The sequence below is a fragment of the Cydia amplana genome, chromosome 12, assembly GCF_948474715.1.
Source record: "Cydia amplana chromosome 12, ilCydAmpl1.1, whole genome shotgun sequence".
NCBI lineage: Eukaryota > Metazoa > Arthropoda > Insecta > Lepidoptera > Tortricidae > Cydia > Cydia amplana.
The window spans coordinates 654,446-678,145 of NC_086080.1; the positions used below are offsets into that span (position 1 = coordinate 654,446).

The window sequence follows — 23,700 nt, forward strand, 5'->3', positions numbered from 1 at the left end:
CCACGCGCGGCTTAGGGTAACATTCCATTTCTGACCGCAGCTGCACTACTGGTACTGAACGCGTCGCTGTTACTGTCAATTTCCATAGTAAAATGAACAGTAGTGCAGCTGCGGTTGGAAATAGACTGTCACCTTTATGGCTTTTCCCAAAATTGGGGCCGAACGGATGTACTTTTAGCTACCTGTAGCAAAGCGACGAAATCGCGGAGTGAGACACGCCTGCTGAAATGAAGACTTTCGCTAACGTTCAGTCAATAATAGTATTTTATGGACGCGAACACGTATATAAATTACAAGAACACTTTTCCGCGCTCAACCTCCAATGTTATTCCTACGCTATGCATCTTTGAATTCACAAGGAAAGCAATTTCTTATGAATATCTTATTTTCTCGGCCATAAACACGCCTCTAACTTCATTGGATTCTTCATAAAGTAGCTGCGTAAAATTCCACGGATTTTCAAATATGCTGTTTTTCTGTTTTATAATGAGTTTCACGGGGTCATAAGGTGAAAAATGTCAAAAGTAATAAATTTTAATAAGCCTGTATAAAAAACGCCTGCCTATCTTTTTATGATTCTTAGAATAGAATATAGTATAATACAGATAGACGGAAAAATGTACGAACGGATATCAGTACCTACCCAAATTCGTATGTAACCATTAATGCAACTTTTAAAAAATCTTCGTTCACCTGTGTTAAGCAACGGAACCCTTTTTGATAAAAACTCATCTCTGTGTTATAAAAAAGATTATTGTTACATAAAAGTGATTTTAACAGCGTAATTCATGTTACGTATACACGCCAAAAATGCCATAAAAAAGGTTTAAGGCTATTTATTCCACCCAATTTATTTCTTTAGACATCCTGAAATAGGCTACCAAAGGCACGTAAAATGATATTACGTGTCACTTACAAAATTTATTTTATGAATAGGTACAAGGTATAAGTTATACTAGAAGCTACACTTTGGTATAATGAAAAGAAATTGAAATAATGGTGCGTTGTTAATTGTGTTCTTAATATTTATTATAAAAGTTTACTACTTTGGTTGGGTTAGGTAGATTTTAGCACCTACATCCCGATTATTATGACATATTTGTTAAAATCATAAACATTTTGGAGTCTGATTACACTTAAAATTTATTTTTTTATCAATTCTGTTTTATCCATAATATTTACATTACTGCTATTCTTTTTTGAATTTATGTAGTTCAAATATGTTTTGTAAAATCCACTGTCTGCTGTTTTTGTATTCAAAGCTGACGTGTACAAAATGGGGGCTCTGCTCCTAATAGGTAACCGTATACTGCAGCCTGCGTGGAATATTCACTGCAGTTTCCTCGGGTTTAATATTAAACTACATAATAAAATAAAATAAAAATAAAAAAGCCTTTTATTTCTTGCATATTACAATGTCAAACATAAAAAAATCTACAATACAATTTATTTAATTTTCTAATAGTCAGTTTTTAGTAATGTTTGGTCATTTATGTACATATTGTTGTTTTTTTTTTTTTACTAGTTATAGGTGAATTTAGCAAGAACCCCTTCTCAGGTAAAGGCCTCCTCCAGTTTGTCCCTGCAACCTTTACTATCTCGTCTGACCATCGCGTGTATGGTTTGCCGCTGTTACGCTTTCCTGGTGGTCCTGGCCATGTCATTACTTGTTTTGCCCATCTATTGGACTTCATCCTGGCGACATGTCCTGCCCATCTCCATTTTTGCGTATTTGAGCGCGTCTATCACGTTAGTTTTGGATCTAATAATGCTGTGCTTAATTTTCTGGATTTTTCTAATATTTGTCATACTTCTTTCCATACTTCTTTGGCATGTAATTATTTTGTTTTTAATATTTTTGGTAAATTTCCAGGTTTGCGCGGCGTACGTGAGCGATGGTATAGTCGGTCAAGCAAATCTTGTCAGTAGCAATGTAAAGCAAACTAAAGTAGGGCAACACTCAAAGAGCAGTATTGCGCTAAGAAAAGCAGCAATGTACATCGAACGAAAAGATTTTTTTTTCCGCTGAGCGCGCCCTGCGTACGTCAATTCAAATTGTCACTCGCGGTTTATTGAAAAGAATTGAAACATGGACGGACAATTTAAAAGCGATGTTAAAACAATGTTAATCAAAATGATAAACAAATTTGAAGATATCAAAAACAACTCCCTATCGTAGTGCTTATATTCTCTTTGTTCCCTATCTATGTATCCCTATCTATAATATGCCACTTGTTAATGTAAATTAGTGTACTGTTCTGGATGAATATGACATACCTGTGTAATTTTTTTGATTTGTATATATTGTACAATATACATATTAAAAATAAAACAACTGATATTTGGGTGTTTATTTAATTTAAAGGTAAATAACATAAGGGTCACTTTTCGACTTGGTTGCGTTGTACACGTACATAAACCGCCATAGGTAAGTATTGTCTGAAGAGATACTACCTACTACGAACGCCTTATATTGGGCAAGATTTAATCCTGCAACAAACGTGTATGGATTAGGTAGATATTGCGAAAGAACGGCGATATAATCAAGGCTCTTAATACTGTTTAAAAGGTTTACCTTTGTAAATAGTCACAACTGATTGCTGAAAATATTAGACATGTGGGCCTATGGACGGTTTCCAGGACACAATTTATGGTCTTGTTGGATAGATTTAGACATACGTTTTAATTTTATTTATGCCTTTTAACCCTAAAACAAAAAACTGAACATAATCTTAAAAGTTCGAAAGAGTTCTTCCAGTACTTGTCATAGGTAACCTCAATTTTTAGTAATGTTTACCATCAACGAGCATGATTGTACATTGTAGGCCCCTTAGCTATGCTTATTCTTATTTAATGTATTGATATTTAATGGTGACAGCAGAAATATCTCTTGAAACAGAAACGATTCAGAATGAAAACCAAATGAAAACAAATAAGGTGACGGCTGTCATTCACGATTCACATTCCACAGATAAAACACAGATGACACGCGTTTTGGAATTATTTGAACACAGTGTTGCTAACCCGCGATTTTTCAAATTTGCCGCCTTTTACTACTGACAAGATTTGGTTGACGGACTTTAGTAAACATGAGTCCATGATTTTCTTTTTAAATTTAATAGGAATTGTGCTCTTCAATATTTCTTTTTGGCTCCAGAATTTGTTCCACGTGATCTTGATTCTCCTATCAACTTCATGTTCGCTATTTCTCATATCAAATGAGATTTGCTTCCCAAGGTATATATAGTTTTTAACGTACTCCATTTCGGTATCTCCAATATGCATTGGTTGTTGTGTACTATTAGTCATTATTTTTGATTTGCTGAAATTTATTTCTAGCCCTGTCACTCTACTGGCAGTCTGCAGGGTGAGTATCATGTATTTTAGGTCTGAAAAGCGTTCTGAAAGCAAGACGATGTCGTCTGCGAATCTTAGGTGATGTAGGTAGCTACCGTTTATAGGCAGTCCAAACTACATAACGTTCGGTAAGTACCTATAATCCAACATGTATAAACCAAACTCGAAACGAGATATATAACTAAAATAACTAAACCAGAAACTATAGTCTGTTAAGCTAGATATGTCAGTAGCAATGTAAAGCAAACTAAAGTATGGTATGGTGGTATGGTGGTGATTATCGAACAATTCAAACGTAGTGTTGCTAACCCGCGATTTTTCAAATTTGCTGCATATTTCTACTGACATGATTTGCTTGAACTATAAAATACATCTAAAAAGGCTCTTGCAATGATCAAAGATGGCAGGATTCCCTCGCTGTATGGCACAATACTTAAGGTGACAATCGGATGTCAACTACAGCTGCATTACTGTTGCGACATTACTGCTCCGGCAACAACGCCGCCGCTGTATATGTAAATTTCCTTGATAAGAGGAGTGACGTTCACGCCGCATTACTGATTCGATTATGCCGTTTAACGGCTCGGCCATGACATTACGCGACTGGCGACGGCGGCAGCGACAACGATTGGTGGGAACGAATAGTCCGATCGCTGTTGCCGCCGCTGTATCTGTCAATTTCCTTGATAAAATAAGTGACGGAATGAACGTCATAATTTTCACTTTTTCTTTATTTATAAACATTGAGATACAAATAGTGTCTTGTATACAATTTAGTAACAGAATTTTAGTGAAATGCCTCGTCTAAATTAAAATGTAAAATCGTAGCGTGTTTCGATTCACTCCCAGCGATTGGAAAATGGCGCCAGAAAAAGGGAAAATACGAGAAAGAAGTCTATTACTAGTCTAGTCTAGGTTAAGGCTAATTGAGTAAACCGTGATTGCGTCCAAGTGTGATTAACGGGCATTTAGACGGTGTTTTCAACGTTAATCAATATTCTGCAAGTTTATGGTCTGTGATCAGCTTAACTGAACTGTAGTGACCCTGCCTATGAAGACGATAGCCCTGTGGCGACGATCTGATGAATTTGATTAATAATAAATTTCATTTATAAATATGATAATAAAATAAATTGAATTTAATCATTATCATTAAGCAAAATGAAATAAAAGCTTTTACCAATAATTTAATTTCCGACAAAACTTTCCCTAATGCTCATTCCAAGATTCAATCCTTGACATTTCTCTTACTTGTAATCCACCATTTTCCCACAAATCGCGCCCTTACACGTGTTCTATGTTTTCTTTTGTTCCTTATAAATTACTCGGTATAATCGATGAAAGGAATATCTCAGGCGGCCTAATAGCCACCCAAGTGACAATCGCTTGCGCTTCGCCATCAAATCGCTGTCTCTATCTCTATCTCTTCCTTATTAGTGTGACAGTCACAGTTGCGTTTCATTCGATACGGAGCGTTAGCGATGGGCATGTTGTTTACGGGGCTAGGAGCTCTGGAGGCCGATTTGGATTTAACAATTAGTAATGGGTTCGAAATGGTTTTGATACGACCTTGACAATCGTCTTGGTGATTTGCGCGCATCACACGCACGACTTTCGCTTCGTTTCGAATACACCAATCAGAGTGAGCGACCTTCAATGTCTTATCAAAATGCGGCTAGTGCGTTTTTAGATAAGAAAGAAGGAAAGCTGTCCATTAATTTTTTGGGGGTGTTATTGACGACTGTTGTAACTATTGCTTAATTCAAAGATTAGTTTTATTTGGATTTGATTAATGATTATATTGTTCCTGCTAATGTTTCAAAAGTATTACGATGGTGGGGATTAAAATTGGAAACGGAAGCTGGTGGTGGAAGTATGACGGTAGGTCTCAACTAAATGTAAACCGCTACGTCATCTGTTAATAGTATCGCTCTCTCAAATATTAAATAGGTTTCAAATAATGGTACAGAAGCTTAATATAACGATATAAAACTGGGGTCAGACTTAAAAATTAATGAACGCATCATTTCCTGTATAATTTGCGGTTTCGATAACTCCCTCTCGTTTCGCAGCTCGCCGGCCATATTTATTTTATTCGCGAATGCATAGTTCGCGAACAACGCGAATAACCGGTGATCCGGCCGCGGGCATTTTAAATTTTTAATCGCCTGAGTGGACGGAATTTTGTGTACAATTATTTCATTATTATAATTTATTCTGCGATCACCTTTACGGTAGGTAGTCTGCAACGATTTTGATAGCACACGTAGTGAAAGTGTTGTTTTATACGTCAAACTTCTATGAAATTATGACGTAGAATCTGTTCGGAAAGAGAAAAGTAATGGAATATATGGGGTACAATACATTCCACGACTCTTCTCTTTCCAAACATACCTATTCTATAAATAACGCTTGCACTGCGTATGCTATCAAAATCGTTGCAGACTTTTCTCGGTCTAAAGGATGACTCACGTTAGATCGGGCCGTGTCCGGCGCTTCGTTTTCTATGGAAAGCATCACGTCATCGTCTGTCATATCTGTCATAGAAAAGTAAGCGCCGGATGCTCCGGCCCGGACACGGCCCGGTCTAACGTGAGTCATCCTTAACTCTAACTGCTATTTCACCACGGTAACCATTTCTACCTATGACAATTTACGGTATACATTGCTGGACTAAAACATAGTATTGTCATTAAAAAAAAATACAGATAACAGAACAAAATACTGGTTTTTTATGCCGGTTCTATACGTTAGGAATAATAGTTCAATGTAGGTACCTCGATTGCCAAACCATAAAAAGAAGTGTCCCTCTTGTCCCATATAATATATATTGTTATTTTAAATATAATATTTAAGCTTCATTTGAATCACAAACTTTTGCAGACAAAACCGCAGAACGATTTTAAACGTAGTTATGCCAAAAATATTATTTTAAATATTAATACTGGCTTTTCGTGTTTGTGGTTTTCCAATGTGAAAATACCTAGTTAGTTTTGTTCAATAATTCAAAGGGCATGTTCAATTTATCTGACTGTGATTTACTATACAGTCCGTTTGAGAAAAATACAAACTTAAAGCTTATTGTTACTGAATTATTAGGTAGGTATAACGAGGTGCAAAATTGCATCGACACATTATGGATATTCATTCATAAAGTAGCTATGCACTTTTGCCGCTGGGTGTGTCTATAAAAACAGCAGCTTTAGTTTTTGGCCTAAATAATGACTAGTATGATAGATACTATAGGTACTGACTTTTTTATTTATTTGGTTTTTATTATTAAGTATTTATTAGTTACTAACGATCCGTTTGGGCACAACTTTTTTTTTATGAGGCAGGTTGTCTAAATGTTTAGTTGAAAAACACACAAAACGTAATCGCATCAATTTTCCTGCACTGTTTTGAATCAATAGTATTTTGTTACATATTTCGATCACAAAACAAAACACGTAGGTATTAAGAATAGCTAGCCAGGTAGCAGGACGAGATTGTTGCCACTGCAGGCAAAGAATGGCAAAGTGTAGCATTAGATAAAACCAAATGGAAACAGCTGGAGGAGGCTTTTACCCAGAAGGGGTCTACAGTAGAAAAATAAAGAAACTTAAAAATATATGTATCAAATAAGTAATACAAATAACTTAAAAATTACAATTCTCTGTAGAATAAATGAAAGCTATAATAAATAAATAAATTAAGAATGTAGGTGATATTTTTATACTTACACTGCTGCTACAATCATATCCTTCCTCCATTTCCTTATAATTCCATTTTTATTTTTGTAAAATAATAAAACAAACTCTCTAATCCAACTGTACCTAATGAGATGCAAAGCAAAATGGCCGCATTAAGATGTCACAAAGATTACGGGTTGTTAAACACCGAATGAGGGTAATTATGCGGGTAATATGTGACATGGCAACTTTTATAATCGTACAGTCCAATGGTGTTATTCATAAACGTGTTACTGGTCTGAAATAGCTATGAATCCTTTGTCTTTATCTGTCATTTTGACTTATGTATTTGTAAGAAAGGCATAAACTATAATTTAACTAAATCAGGCCCGTAAAGTTTTGTGAATAAGGGGGAAATAATTCAACTTCAGTACTATTTCGTACCTTGTCACAGTGACAATCAATATAGAAGTCGCTAGGGACCTCATACTATTGTGACTGGGACAAGGTGGTACTGAAATTAAATTCCTTGACCGTACTTATAGACTGAATAGATATCATACACTAAAGAAAACGTGACTGGATCTACTCGTACTTATTCGTACTTATAGAGCGGGGACTGCACACTTAGAAAATATGATCCCACCAAAAACATTTTCATGTAAAATGTTGCCAAGACGAAACCATAAGACTCGCACTGACAAAAAGTTATCAGATATCTTGTAGAGCCAAGCTTCTAACTCTACAGGCCCTACCTTCACAGACTCTACACCTTAGTCAAAATATGTGGCTTGACCGCTTCGTCACATGGGCGTAAGGTGAAATATGTATTCACTATTCATTATTTTTTATTATAAAATAGTTCTTATTAACTCACATTTATAGTCGGGTCTAACGCGAAATTTATTCTATTACCTTTATATACCGACGTTTCGACACAGGTTTCACTGGTCATGGTCGCGGCCAACTAAAGTCTCAGCAAAATGTCAAAACAGAGATTTGTGCAACAAAATTTCGCGTTAGACCCGTCTATAAATGTGAGTTAATATGTGTTCAAAACGCGAAGGTTTTAAATATTATAAAATAGTTCTTGTAATAATGAAACGGCCAAGCCACATATTTTGACTAAGATGTAGAGTCTGTGAAGGTAGGACCTGTAGAGTTAGAAGCTCACATACCAAATTTCAGCTTCCTAGGACTTCAGGAAGTACCCTAGAGGTTTTGATGATTAACAGTGAGTGAATGAGTGAATGAGTCAGTGACGAAATCGGGGTTTTTTTAGACATTAATAAAATCCAAAGTATAAGAGCTATGCAATTGAAATTTTTTATGCTTAATAAGTCCACTATTGACATCATATCCCGAGAGTTTTGTTTATCTGGTATAATCCAAACCCAAGTTAAGAGGGTTCAAAAAAACGACGAAGCGCTTCGAGAAAAGGTAGGTAGTGCTCTTGCGCTTCGCTTTGCTCGTCTTAGCGGGGGCACTACCGTGCCCCCCAGATACAAATAATCTTTAAATTGATGTGATGACGATTGCACCAGCATTACGGTTACAACAAAAATACTTACATTGATTAAGCCATTCCCGTCAATGAAAAAAGCGGCAAATTTCAAAAATGTAGGTGCGAAGTATTATCGTCCCATAGAAAATTTTAATTTCACGCCTTTTCTACTGACAAAATAGTTTGACCGGATATACCTAACACTTTATACATAATACTTTTTACCAACCTAAAATACCTAAATAAACGATAAACCCCTTTTTTTACAAAGCAATACCCTCAAGATATTACTAAAGTTATGCAATAGAGGGATCATGGATCTACAAAAGGATGCTCAAAGGAAATATGCACAGGAGGTGTCCTTTTGATGAATACTTCATGTATAGCGACAGCCCCATCAAATATTTTATAGGTGGTGGTTGGAACAGACTGTTTACTAAAGACAAACCGCCGCGTTTTTACGAAATGGATAATTTAATGTAACAAGCAGGACCTAAAGTGTTACTCTATGGAACTTGCTAACTATGTAAACAAAAGTCACTAGTAAATTCATATTTTTTGATAGTATCAATAAATATGGCGGTTTGTTTACATAGTTAGCAAGTTTCATATAATGACACTTTACGCAGAACTCGGCCTTACTCTCCATACATTTTCCTTAACTTTCTCACTATCGACTGCCATTTACGGAGCTCATGGTACAGCTTCTAATAGCTTTCCGCGATATGTTTACGCGGCCTACCCGTTTTTTAAGAATACTATACGTGCCCTGACTTAAATATTCACGTCACCAAACTAGCTGCAGAGAAAAGTGGAAACTGTTAACTCTGTTAAGGTATCGAGTGTCGATATTAAACTTTCGTGAGACATATTTTAAACTGTTTATACGACAACGGTTTCACTCACTTGAATTTTTAGTCGCTATAGTAGTCGCGATCATCAGTGCACGAGTTGCAGTCGCCGCGAGCACTCGAGCCTGAAGCCAATAGCGACTAAAAAAAAATGCAAGTGAGTGAAACCGTTGTCGTATAAACAGTATCGAGTGACATTATTATTAGTTTGTAAAATTCAGTTAAATTTTAAATAAAAAATCTTACTACTCCACCGATCACAAGGATAATTATAACTCCTTGCAAGCCTTTTAGAGTACTAACATAAAGGTTCTAGGTTATTTCGTATGCCTATCTAAAACCCCGTAAATATATAGCACTCATATACTTTACGGACACTTATTTCCTTAGTAGTGTGAGTTGTATTATCACTATGCCGTATGTTATTTTAGATTATTATAACATAAAAACAACACAACAATAAATAACATTTTTTTTTATAACCTGTGGTGCCCATCCAAAACTAGTTACACAGTTGTTGTAACGTGAAAGAAAATTGTAACTAAGTAGTTTGAAGTAGGTATTATAAACTTTTATGTTTATAATATTGGCAAAATAGAACAAACAAGATTCTTACTAGATTTATAATTGATTAAACGGGTCTCTATTGTTTCCCACATAGTTTTAAGCCATAATGTATTGTTTGCCCGCATTTACGTTAGTCAAAATTCATTTGGTTCAGAAACGCGTCACTTTTCAGGGTTGTCATAAAACAAACCTAACCTAACCTATCTATAGGATAACCTAACGAAAATCCTGAAATGTTAACGGTTTCAGTTTTATGACTAATGATAATATGATAAACAATACATTATGACTTAAAACTTTATAAACGTTTCCAACGGGTATTAGCAGACGCCACGGTGATCGTAAAGCTGGCAGCTTCCTCGCACGAGGAATAAGTATTGCGATACAGCGAGGAAATGCTGCCAGCATCTACGGCACCATGCCGCAGTGGAATAGTTTTTAATTAGTTATTTTAAGATTGGTTTTATTTATTTTTAGATTTAGGTTTTAAGTTTTATAGGTTAGGTAGTTATTTAATTACTTACCTATGTTTTATTTATAGGTATACATGAAGTTTGCATGTAATAAAATTTATCGCTATTGATTAAAATAGCCATCTCAGAGCTACTATTAAATTATATGAGCACGCACAGAATAGTTTTATAGTTTCTACTATAGTAAAAGTGTTGTTGTCCTCTCTGGACGCTAAGCTGTGGAAGAGCTAGTTGCCTAAGGCGTGATAAGCTATAAAGGTTATAGTCGTTATCGCACTTGCGCTATAATAACACCGTTATTGCACAAAGTAATGTGCATTTATTAGTAAAGGGTTATAAAACCAAGATAATGGTTTAAAAGCCATTTAAGGCATTTAAGTTTTTAATTTCAATTTAGGCCGTAAACATCGATGAGTGATAAAGATAAACGCTACGAAGATTCCTTGTGTTCTCCAGGTATTTTTTACGTAGAATATAAGTACAATGCGTAGTTTTTTTTTTATGTTATCCCCTATCTGTATAAAAAAGGTAAGTACAGTCACCTGCAATAATATGTTACTCTTCAAAGGCCGCAAAAATATGTGACACGCTCTAAATGGCTCTACGTATAAGATCAAGTTAGTTATTTTTGCGGCCTTCGTTGTGTTACATATTATTGCAAGTGACTTTACAAACTCCTTTTAAGATACCTTTCTTCAAGATTTCCCTGGCTGGATGGATGGTGGATAGTCAAGAGCACCCTAAACCGGCGAGCGTGTATGAGGGGTGTTATGAAAGTTACGCAAGCGAAAGAGTTATGTCAGGATCGTAGCAAGTGGAAATCCGTGGTCTCTGCCTATATACCGTGGCGTGATTATATGTATGTTTATGGTACAAATAGTAAATTTAATTAAGTTTGTATTTCTCAGTACACCTTTTATTGGAAACGGGACGGGTTTGCTTACTCCGCGTTCAGACGTGACTTCCTTCCCATACACTGACTGGTATTTAATTAATTTCCATCTGTCGGGGGTTTGGTACAATAGTTGATCAATTGATCAACTAAATGAATCCTTGAAGGTAATTAGCCGTCTAACCGAGAAATGGCTTTGATGCCGAATGGCGTGTCATCTGATGGTAAAAAAATACCTACAGTTAATTAAGTCAATGATGCTGCCAGGATGTTTGATATTTGCTGTAGTAATGCAGTCTGCAGTTATGTCGCGCTGGAAAACTTCGGGCTGCGTATGCTGAGACGCAGGCGACGCAGTTCCACATATCGTAGTATAGCAGATTGTTGTAAAGTATGGAACGTCTTTGTTCCGCAGCGTGCGTAGCTACTAAAGGACGATTACAAAATATGCTCTGCCGTGTGCTGCGTGGAACTGCGTCGCCTACGTCTCAGCATACGCTTGGCCTCAGTAATGCTGTCGACTGCATTAAGTACTGTACGGAACTTCTAATTAACTAAAAATATTTGGATAAAATGACCCTTTATCCAAACATTTATACTGCAGTCGGTACCATTACTGCAGCAGTATTGCAGTGCGATATTACTGCCGACTGCATTTGCCTTAAGTCGGTAGCAATGTCAAGCCGCATTAACTACACTAATGCTTGTAAAGTCAGAATCCGAACGGTACCTTTAGGCATCTTTCAGAAACCATAAAAATCTCAGTGACAAACTGTCACTCCTTGCAAAATTACCCAAAATTTCTTCCTTTCATCGTCTAAAAAATGGTCGCCATTGTACACGTCACAGCAATTTTGGCGTCAATATTTCACATTCAAGACAGCCGTGGCGTGGGAGGTGTAAATCAAGCGTAATGTGGAAGGAGGGGGGTAGGGAGGGGGGATTCATTCGCACGAAGCCGACATTGATGCAGTCTCTTTTGTTTTATTAAGCATGTTTTTCTTTTGAATGGGGCAATGAATCTGATTAAAGAAGCTTTGCGTTTGTGTTGAATATTTAGCTCTGTCACACCAGGAGCCCGATTCTGATTTACAAACTTGTTACAGTTATGAACTGGTTTTGATACGACCTTGACGATCGACTTGGCGATTGGCGCGCATCTCACGCACAACTTTCACTTCATTTCGCAAGCACCAATCAGCGTAAGCGATCTTCAAGGTTGTATCAATATAAAATCAAAACCTGTTGGACAAGATGTGACTCAGTGCGGGCGAGCGTTTTATAAGGGTGTAGAGAGAACATTTTATTTGTATCTACCATATACACATTGCATGTCAAATAAAAAGCTCGTGAATAGATATAAATCACCCTTAAGATAGTGATAACACTGACATAATACGTCTGAGTACGTATTGCCGACGCTTTTAAGGTTGAGCCATCCATCTTCCCGTGACAAATATGTCTGTCAACAAAACTGTATTATTTATAGTAGGCTAATAGATAGTTTGGATAACGTGCCTCTTATTAGACGTAAAGTAAATATGATGTTTAGGTACTTGCCTATACTTCTCGTGTCTAATGATGGTCCCTTTGGCAGTTTCTTCTTCCAAGTCTCTTTTGGTTAATTTAATTAAAAAAAAATACATTTCTAAACAAATTAGTGTTTTAATCATCTTAAAAATGTCAAACAAAAATGTTTATGTTATAGCTACTCCAAAATGAACTGACGTAGGGACAATCTTTAGACGTGAAAGATATGAGTCATTTGCGCTAAACCCTGTATAACAGCGGTAATATATCCATTACAACGTCAGTCACTCTTAAAAAACAATTCCGGATTATATTGCAGTGGATGGATGTCAAGAAGAAACTACTGACATGGAGCCTTCTAATTTCAGTGTTTTTACACCTCGTCCACTCGGTACTCCTCCTGCCTAGGAAGCTAAAGTTCCTGAGTTTGATAATTGAGATTAGTATTTTATTTTCTTACTGTCTATTACAGTTACTTATCTATTAAACACCTCTTTGTATTGCTGCAAGCCCCACTCGAGCAAGTCATATTGCTCTCGACACTGCAAGTTTGAACTAGTTTAGTCGAGCCCTAGATCTGACAATGGGAATAGACACTTCATTATGTAGTTTGGAGTTTGAGTCGCAAGTGGTTTACGAAATAGGATCGTCTTTGATGCAATTTGGATCATAAGTGGCGTTCAAATTTTACGGTTTGTTAAGGTTTTGTGCTTTCTGTGACACTACATTTTCACGCACCGCATTAGTGTCCGCAAATTGTTCCAGAAATATTTACGCCACTAGGGGACTTCCCCCTAGTTTTTAAAGTACCCATTTGTGTGCCTAAATGGAATTTATATCAAAATTCAAATGGAACTTACACCAACTTCTGTTAACAGACACTAAACTTCACTTCTACTTAGACACTTTATTCATCCTTTTTTCATCAACACGAACCGTGACAATGTTGTCACGTGTCCACCGTGACACCCGGATTTTTTCCACACCGCGGCTCCCTTCATCATACATTGATTAATTATGATCAAGTGACTCGAGATATCAAATTACGTCATGAAAGAATAGATTAATAGCTCTACCGCAGCCTATACACACATCTTTATGATGGATTTGGAAGGAAAAATGACTCGTTGCTGGATTGAGCCAGGAATTTGAATTTCCGTATCCCATGTGTGTACACAATCCCTTTTAATAATAAACACGAAAGTTACTTAGTCGGTCTGTCTATTACCTCTTCACGCTTAAACCGCTGAACTGATTTAGATGAAATCTGGTGTAGATTTTGAGGCCAGGGGAAGGACATAAGATAGTTTTTATTAATCATCATCATCCTCATCATCTCACACAGACGAAGTCGCGGACAGAAGCTAGTCGGCTTATATCAGACATCTCCCAAATACTGGCTCAACGAATAGCTGGAATTGAATTAAATTCGATACCCCTATTAGTAAAATCCTTAAAGTTCCCACAAAATTACAATTTATAATTTGTTCGTAGAAACCTAGAAATAAATGTTAAAATAATTATATTCCACAAACTTAGCTACGTGTTACGGTTTTGAATTGGTTTTGATACGACTTTGACGAACTTCTTGGTGATTGGCGCGTATCTGACGCACGACTTTCACTTCATTTCGCATGCAGAAATTGGCGTGAGCGATCTCCAAGGTCAAAATAAGGTCAAAACCGTAACAAATTGTTAAATCTGAATCGCGTTTTAGCAAATAAATTTCATTTATTTTTTTGCTAATGCGTGTAAAATATTTGGAGCTTCTAGAAATAAAATTGTAATACATATTTGTAATCAATAAAAGCGGTAGGTAGAAAAATTTAAATATTCACTCTAATCTCATACATAACGTTACATTAAATTTCATCGTAATCAAGGCGAAAACTAAAGCATTTCAGGTGGAAATTCTACTTCATGAATTTCAAAAGAGAATGCAAAAACAATTTGAAGTGAAACTTTCGGTTCATGAATTTTAAACCGAGTCAGCATCGGAGGCGGGCGAAACAAACGTGACACTTGGACTCGGCTCGAGTGATCGCGTCGTTTCAAATGTCGAGGCTGTAATGATGTAAATTAACGTCGAAAAATAACATGTTGTTATGCGACGTTGCTAGGGACTCGTACTTCCTTTTTGTGTTTTACTTATTTAAATTGACAATTTTATCCAATTTGGTGTCAAAAACTTTGGTAGCATTGTCAAACTTGAACATCAGTCGGGACACTATGACAACGGTACCTATATCATCATCTTCCTCGCGTTGTTCCGGTATTTTGCCACGGCTCATGGGAGCCTGGGATCCGCTTGGCAACTAATCCTAGGAATTAGCGTGGGCGTTTTTACGACAGCGACTGCCATCTGACCTTCCAACCCAGAAGGGTAAACTAGGCCCTTATTGGGATTAGTCTGGTTTCCTTACGATGTTTTCCTTCACCGAAAAGCGAATAGTAAATATCAAATGATATTTCGTACATAAGTTCCGAAAAACTCATTGGTACGAGCCGGGGTTTGAAGTGTATGAACCCGCGAACTCCGGATTGCAAGTCGCACGCTCTTACCGCTAGGCCACCAGCGCTCAAGATGACAAAGATGATGATGATTGAATTTAAACTGTCGCGAGTCATACTAACACTGAGCCAATTTTCCGGTGCGTGCGGCTACCGTGACCATTGCTCATGCACTGTTAGTATTTGAAAATGGGGACTAGGCTCTCCAAAACATGTCGCGCGCCTGCGGATTATCTGATGAAGATGATGTTTTAAATTAGCTTTTTGATGCGATTGATTGAATTCACCCTAAAGAGCCCTTGTTTTCTCCACAGGATATATTTTTTATTAACATCAATTAGTAGGTAGCGAAATATTAAAAAATCTGCCACCCTGGAATCTGTTGTTGTTTCAAATACCGATATCTTTACTGGTCGTATTCAAATGTATCTGTTACAGTCTAATTGTTCTTTATACAGAGCCATACTCGTATCATTTTTTGTTAAGCTATAAGATCCGCTAATGTTGATGCTGATTTTAATAACAAAACCTCCGTGAGACATAGAATATATTAAAAACGGGTCACTCACGTATTTTAAGTCGAAAACGCTTGACATGTTTCACTCCGTACTTACCGAAGAGTGTCATCAAGAGCTTGCGTTGACGGTCCGTCACATGTCCGAAAGATGTCGAGCGTTTTTGACTCAAAATACGTGAGTGACCCGTTTTTAATATATTTAATATTTATACTGACTGAACTTATATTGACATCGTAAGGATACCTTCACTTCCCGCGCTCGGAAGTTCTGTTTGTTTCTAATTTTGTAACCTCCTAAAAATAAACCAAATTATAACAATGTTTCCACGTGTAAATTCCCGGTCCATTTCTTTCCAAACGTCGTTGAAACGCAGTTAAAAATCAAAGTCCTACAAACAAATACAATGGAGCCAACAAATGATTGTCGTCACTCAAAATGGAGGCTTACTTATTGTATTTACCTGTCACTTCAAAACTGGAGCGTCGTATGTACGTTAAATCTGTATTTACATATGCCGTTTTGGTTTTAAGCGTAACCATAGAAGAAGCACTATTTCAGAACCAAAAGGTTGTACCATCGCGTGGAATTGAGTTGACGTCCGATGCTTTGACACTGAGTTTCGGAACAGTGTTTAAACAAGAATATCGTATGTCCGGAGAGGTGGGTGAAATTTATGGCGTTACTGTTTTATAAGGTTTTGGATAGAGGCACTCCATTTAATTGTTCACAAATTGGCAGAATCAAGAACGGGGGCCCGGAGGGACTGCTTTGATCGGGCGGATTCGCAACGCTGACGGATACAGATTATTTTAACCTATTTTGATGATAGGTTTTGTGTTTAATTCTGTTATTGTTTATATAAAAGATTGCTTAACAGATTTTGGGATCAAATCAAATTAGTTCATTAAATATTTTGATTTGTGTTTTTTCCCACCATCTCTCTAAATTGATATACTGTAATACTAGAACCATTCCGGAAAATTGACCATAATATTTCCAAATAGAGTATCGTTTTTGTGGCGTTCATATGCCCTAGTTTATGTAACTTGATTTCAATTGAACTTTTTATCATTCCTTATAAAGTAATTCAAATCTGACTGTCGATAATCGTTTGTCCTTATCCATAATTTTGACATTTACGTTTGTTAGTAAGATAAAAAAGTTAACAGAGGTTTGTAACAGGTTGTTAAGTTTTATGCACATCAAATATGTTATGTTGGTAATTCATAACAATCAATCAGATTTATTGTTTTCCCATTTATTTTAATAACTTTATTTTCTCTTCCTTTTGTAAGAATTTGATATGTCTTCTGAAAGAGCTACGTATTTGTATGATTCCATACAAATTGTATTACACCTTATGTGTATAATTGCATGAATTCTATAGTAATTTATTTAAAAAAAATTTTTTTACTTATTTTCTCGTAATGCATGTTAATTATAAGATGTATTTTTTTTTAAACATGTGTCCCGCCGAGTTTGTTGCCGGTCCCATATTGGGATACCCTCCTCCAATTGAGGGGGGACTTAAATCTCTCGGGGCAGAGGTGTAGGGTTGGAGCCGGTCTACCTAGCTTTATTTGTCGTTCATAAGAGCATTGTAATTATGCCTACTTGAATAAACTATCTTTTATCTTATCTTATCTTATGAATAAGGGAGTTGTGACCATCTAGATAACCGGGGCAGTAGGTACCTTTTGCTTTATAGCTCCACATATCATTAAAATGTCTCCCCGTTTACACGCGAGAAAGCACTCTATAGACATAATAGATAGCTGAAACAATGCAACCTCGGTGCATTGTTAACGATCAGGGCCGCGAAAGGTCACGTTCGTGGTTTAACGATCAAACTTGACTATTACGTCATGATACTTAGAAGACTTTGCTAATGAAATTAATTTTGAATTTATAGTGATTGAGACTTTAGTGTGAGCGGAATTATTATAGTTTAACCATGAACTTGCATTACTAATGACAACTAGCTTGATTACCTAACCTACAGTATCGAAGCCGCCTTCTAGTCCGACAAGAAATAATTGTAGAAAATTATGGAGGGCGCCACTTCCTAAGTAACTGTCACATTTTGGACGTAAAATCATACTTTACTCTTGCGTAAATGCGTAAAATGCTTAAACATGACAACTAGGGTTTGCACGACGGATCCGAAATGTATGGGAAGATCCGCGGATCCGGATCCAGATCCGGATAATTTCATACATTCCGAATCCGGATTGTAAACCTTAATGACAACATTTTGTTTAATGTGATAATCAGCAAACGAGCCTGAATTTAGTATGATTTTTTTTAGTTCCATTTTATTTAAATTCTACTATTTTATTTCGCACTATACCTACGAGTATTTGCTACCAGCGCAGAAGTTTACGAAAGGTAAATTGTACGCAGAGTCACGGAACTGAGTCGTGGACTGAACTGGACGCACGTGTAAAGTGTCAAAACAATGAAACTTTCAGTATAGTGTAAATTTAGATGCTTTTCTCGAGTCATTGTCAGTAGCGATGACAGCAGGGTGTCTTCTATTTGGGTATGAGCATATCAAACACTATAAAATGTTTACCTTAACGGACTGAAAGATACAATCAATTGTCGTTTCAACTGTCGTTTTCTTTAAACAAGTTGTCACTTGGCTCCCTGTTGTTTTCTCCAACCAGTCTAGAAAGAAACCCCAAGTTTATATTTTTTTAATAGTGTCGAATTTTCTTTTTCCCCAAAAGTCTGTGTAAAATTTCGTGCTCGCCACTAACCCGATTTGCCGCGCCAATCTCATTAAGCTGCAGCCTAAAACCTAAATACACTAACAGCAACTCATAAAGGTGCATCCACACCGCAGTTAATATTTGTGAAGCAAATCTGGAGCCACACTGTGCAACGATAAGTAACTTGGTGGGACTTGCAAATGTCAATTAAAATTTAGGAATAAAAATAACCCCGCATGGTGCTTTTACTTAAAGCACGTCGAGCAAAACCTATACTACTTGTACTTATTTACTTGTATAGAAACCAATGTTATTTACAGAAATCTAAATATCCTCACAAAAATAAAGTTTAGAAGCACAGGTTATCTAAACACAATTTAAAGTACCGGGCTTGTACTTGAAAAATACACGTTTTAAAAATAAAATGTAAAATGCTTTCTAAAATAAAGGTTAAAAACACAGGTGTAGCACTTTTTTCCTTAAATATAGTTTAGACCAAAGATTACATTCGGATATATACTACACTTTTTAAACAAAACCGTCATATCCGCTCTTTAGAATCAAGATCAAAAATAAGGTAACATATTCCGCATCATGTCCTCGTTGAATACAGTTTTATAGCATGCTGATGAGCAAAGCTACAACTACTTACTTGCTCGTGTTTCTTAAACTCACGTTTTTAAAATGAAATCCAAAATGCTCAAAACGCGAGGGTGTAGGTAACATTAATAAAAACAATTCCACACGATCTCCCTAAAGACGGTTTAAGACACGTGCACGGCAAAACTGCAGCTAACGAGCGACACAAAATGACCTGCAAGCAAACACTGAAATACGAGACAGAAAATGCAAAGAACACCGGATTTTATCGAGTGAAGATTGTGGCTGCGAAACGAGCGGTTTGGGATCCGCTACCACTTGTATTTATTTATGGGATGTAATGTTACTTTCTTCAAATTCTTCTCTTTTTTATTCTTTTATTTCTTAATTCTTGGGATTAGTTGCCAAAGTATCCCTAGGCTCCCATAAGCTGTGGCGTCCGTGGCAAAATACCGGAACAACGCGAGGATGATGATGATGACGTAATATTACTTTCTTAAACCCATAAGGATTTTCAAACACGGAAAACAACTATACTTTATTGGCGCGAATTTTTCGTACCGCCGCTTAAAAATATAAAAAACATGTTTAAATAATCTTACATTATAAAGTAAACCACTAGACACATTGGAGTGACTACGGAAGCAAAATAATTTTGAGAATGATATATACTCGTATCTATAGAACCACAAGCACTTCATACTTTAGCAACACCTCCGCTACTGTAACGCTTACCAAGGTACACTAGACCAATTGAAGTTTGCTAATGACTAATGACTTAATACTCAGCGGACAACATAGCTTACTTCATAGCTCGAAGAAGCTCAAACAAAAGTCGACATTTGTATCCTGCCAAGCACCGAGATATTCAAATATAGAAATTGTACTGAAAATGTAAAATGAGGACATTGCGAGTTGGCATTTCAACAAGCTGCCTTGTGCGATCACTGTTTAATTTTAAGTATATCAATTGAGGATATTTGAATCTGAACATTCTTACTGGAAACCAGTAAGAATGTGCATAGTATAATTATATAAGCAGAAAGATAAATTTATGCTTGAATGTTCCTTGTACAACACCAAGTTACAGTGAGAACTTCTAGTTTATAATATTACTCTTGGTAAACTGCTTATTCTCAAGGACTTACTAAGATCTACAAGGACTACTTTGTGCATGATTGGAAATTTACTTTCCACTCATTCACAAGTAAAATATACAACATCTCTACAATACAGCGATGAATTTTATAAAAAAAAGAACTCGTCATCATTAGTGTTTACCGTGAAAACATAGGTACCTACCTAATAGGATCGTTAAAGGTACTTACTAAAAAACAAATTTATTCGCACAGATAAAAGGCTTGTCTAAAATCCCTTACGTCATATTAAGTGCATTATGTGGCATCTGCACTGTATGTTTGCGTTATTTTAAATAACACGATGACAGCCTGAAGCCACTGAAAATTTTCACAAATAAAACATTTTGCAAGCGCTTCGCGTTCGTGGTAAGCCAAGCCTAAATTATTGGCCATGCATTTTAATACACGAGCAAAAACTTGGCAGAGATACCGCGGAGACAATGCATCCATTACTTGTATAAAATATACATGCACAAAACCAGACTTTTTCAAGCCATAAATTTCAGAATTCTAGTTTCTACTAGGTGGCCGGTTCGGCTTTAACAATTTGTTCATTTTGTTTTGATACTACTTGGACCATTGCTCGCGCTGATTGGTGCGCGTGAGGTGCAATTAGAATTGAGTCATTTAGGTGCCTTGCTTGCACTTAGAAATATTATCTATTCATATCTATGTCTAACTTATATCCATAATAGATTTCTCATTGTTATGTTTTCTCAAATACTCGTGTCTGCCAGGAAAGTGTGATTAAAGTGTAATTGCTTAATCAGGATCGACCTAAGCCTAGCCTTCATTGATAGTGGCGAATAGATCACTGTCCTTATCCACTATAGCGTAAAACTACTGAACTGATTTCGGTGAATGAGTCAATCGATTAATTTTTGTATCGCGGGTGACTTAACATTTTTTTACCATTAAATAATCCAAAAGATGAAGTGAAGGAAGTAGGTTTTTAAGAATTGGAGTCGGATTATTGTTTTTATTTGAAATACTTAGCTTTTTTTTGGTATTAGGTATTTAATGTGGGTTTGAAATGAAACAACAACAATAATTGCAATTTTTAATTTTCTACTTTGCAATTTCCTGGACGGTGCACTAAGTATGGCCGTCGCCGAGTCATTTGTATCAAGACTGTGGTTTTGCATAAAACGAGAGTTAACAGATAATTTTAAATAAATTTGCATTTTATGAACTTGTTTGTTCAAAGCTACGGTTATTAATAGTGCGGCTACCGACGACAACGACTACTTTAAAAGAGAGCTTTAAATAACAAACCACCTGGAAAGTGCATTAATAATATTTCACTGAAAGGCCCCTACTACGTAAGCTCTGAACGAGACTTTAAACCAGGGATCGGAACCGGTTTTTTGCAAAAACTTAGAAATAATCATATTTTTATAATTATTTTATACTCGAAATGTAGAACTCAGTTGTGTTTTTAGGTAACGACTTCGTATTATTAGATTGCCCAATTAGAAATGTAATAAGTAGCAAAGAACGAAAAAATACCGTTTTCGTTCCCATACAAAAAAATACCGGTATCCGATCCCTGCTTTAAACGACGACTCGCGCTAGAACGGTCTGATGGGCCCGTGCCGACGCTTCTGACACGTCGTTTTCTACAAGCTGATTATAGGTACTAATTAGGATTGTGAAAGTTCGACATACTTAGCATAAAACAGGTACACGCCATTATACACCTACACGATTATTGAGGTACACTACACCAACCTATTCAATATAAAGTATAGATTATAGGGATGATGACACGTGTTGAATTTTATAACAAAATCTAGTAAAATAGATAGCAAACGAGCAATTTATCACAATAATGTGGATATTAAAATAAAATATTGAAAAATTACAAAAATACAGGACCTGAAAGTTTCAAAATTTAAGTTTTTTTTTAACTTCTAAAAACGATAAAAGTAAGGGTACTATTCGATTCCTTACATTTCATCCAAAAAAATATTGTATAGCAACTATATACATAAACGCAATATTTCACCGACAAAAACGCAATTTTCTTGTTTTGTCCATACTACAAGATGGGCGATGACGTCACGGCCTCTGGCCGTTTTGTATAGGGCGTTTCGGGAGTGAAGTGTGACTGTCGGCCTTTGACTACAATTTCTGACTTTTGTGTTACTTTAATGCAATGGGTCCCATATAGACATTTGATCCTAAAACTAAACCCGATCGATTGATACCATAAAAAAAATTAGTCATGTAGCCTATTGTCTTCCTTATTTTCCAGTATTGTTGTTGTTGTTGTACTATGGCACCCCAGAGGTGCAAAGGGCCTTCACAAGCTCGCGCCACGCCTACCTATCTTCAGCCTTCCTATTTTCCGGTATTAATTTAATTTAATGTTGCAAAGGCAGTAATATAATTAAATTTGATGCGATGGAATATAAATTATTATTAAGTTTAATGCGGAACATGCATTCATCGCAAATGAGAAGCAAAAGAGGAAGTTTTGCATAAAAATGCTGAACAGTAGTTTTAAAATAAAAAGAGGGCGAATTTAAAAGAAACATGAAACCGATGATGTGAAATTTAAAATTAAGATAGCTTTTTATCAGCACTTTCATACCTATATTAAATATTTAAAATTTCTTGTACACTAAAATGGACGTTTTAAAAATTTCACAAAATCATAACGTCATCATTCGCTAACAGCTTAATAAAATCACTATAATCATTAAGTCCCTATATGGACTGTAAAAAAACTGTTTTTCTGTAAGTACCTATTCAGTTTTTTTAAATAGCACATCGGTTGCAAAAAAGTACTCATCCCACCTGGTGATAAGCGGTTACCATAGCATATAGACGTTTGCAACTTCAGAGGTGTCACATTATTTTCTCTATGTCAAGAAAACCTCGTCAAAACCGTCACTCCTAACGTACGTTTTGTAATAATATTATGAGATAAATAATTCGGATATTATCGTCTATTAATCAAGTCTATAGTATCTATTGTTCTTAATCTGTGCCCGTGGGCCAATCACAAAGACCGCTACTTCATCGCATCGTAAAACTTAATGAAAAAACTTATGAAGTGGCAGACCACTCGCAATTGTAGCCAGATTGCTGCAACTTTGTTCCGTGGAACAAATGGAGTTCCAAATGGTTTTGGTACACTTGGACCATCGAACTAAAGCGGAATGAACATTGAACAATTTAGTGGCAGTTGGTCATTGTTAAAGTTTAGTTTATATCGTGAAGGAGATGATTATTTGCAAGTACTATGGTAATAATATCTTGAAGAAAGAAAAACTCAAAACTATGTAAACACACTAAAGTGACAGTACATTGAATCCTGAGGGCAGGTAGTGAGGGATTCAAGTGTTAACGCTCAAGTTGGAAATAA

At 36.2% G+C, this 23,700-nt stretch overlaps 1 protein-coding gene and 1 long non-coding RNA gene across 5 annotated transcripts in view; both read right to left on the bottom strand.

The window, feature by feature from the left end:
- LOC134652869 (uncharacterized) overlaps positions 1–23,700 on the bottom strand; it is a 224,572-nt gene that overhangs the window by 122,425 nt on the left and 78,447 nt on the right. Inside the window, exon 1 of one of the 4 annotated variants that reach the window (XR_010097216.1) lies at positions 9,867–9,879. The exons of 2 other annotated variants lie outside the window; for them this stretch is intronic. This is a non-coding gene — a long non-coding RNA (uncharacterized LOC134652869). Of the gene's footprint in view, positions 1–7,462; positions 7,490–9,866; positions 9,880–23,700 lie in introns of those variants that run through there. One more of the 4 variants, XR_010097213.1, reaches the window with a different exon arrangement.
- The window catches only part of LOC134652830 (5-hydroxytryptamine receptor), a 124,923-nt gene that overhangs the window by 31,391 nt on the left and 69,832 nt on the right, over positions 1–23,700 (bottom strand). The gene's annotated exons all lie outside the window — the stretch shown is intronic.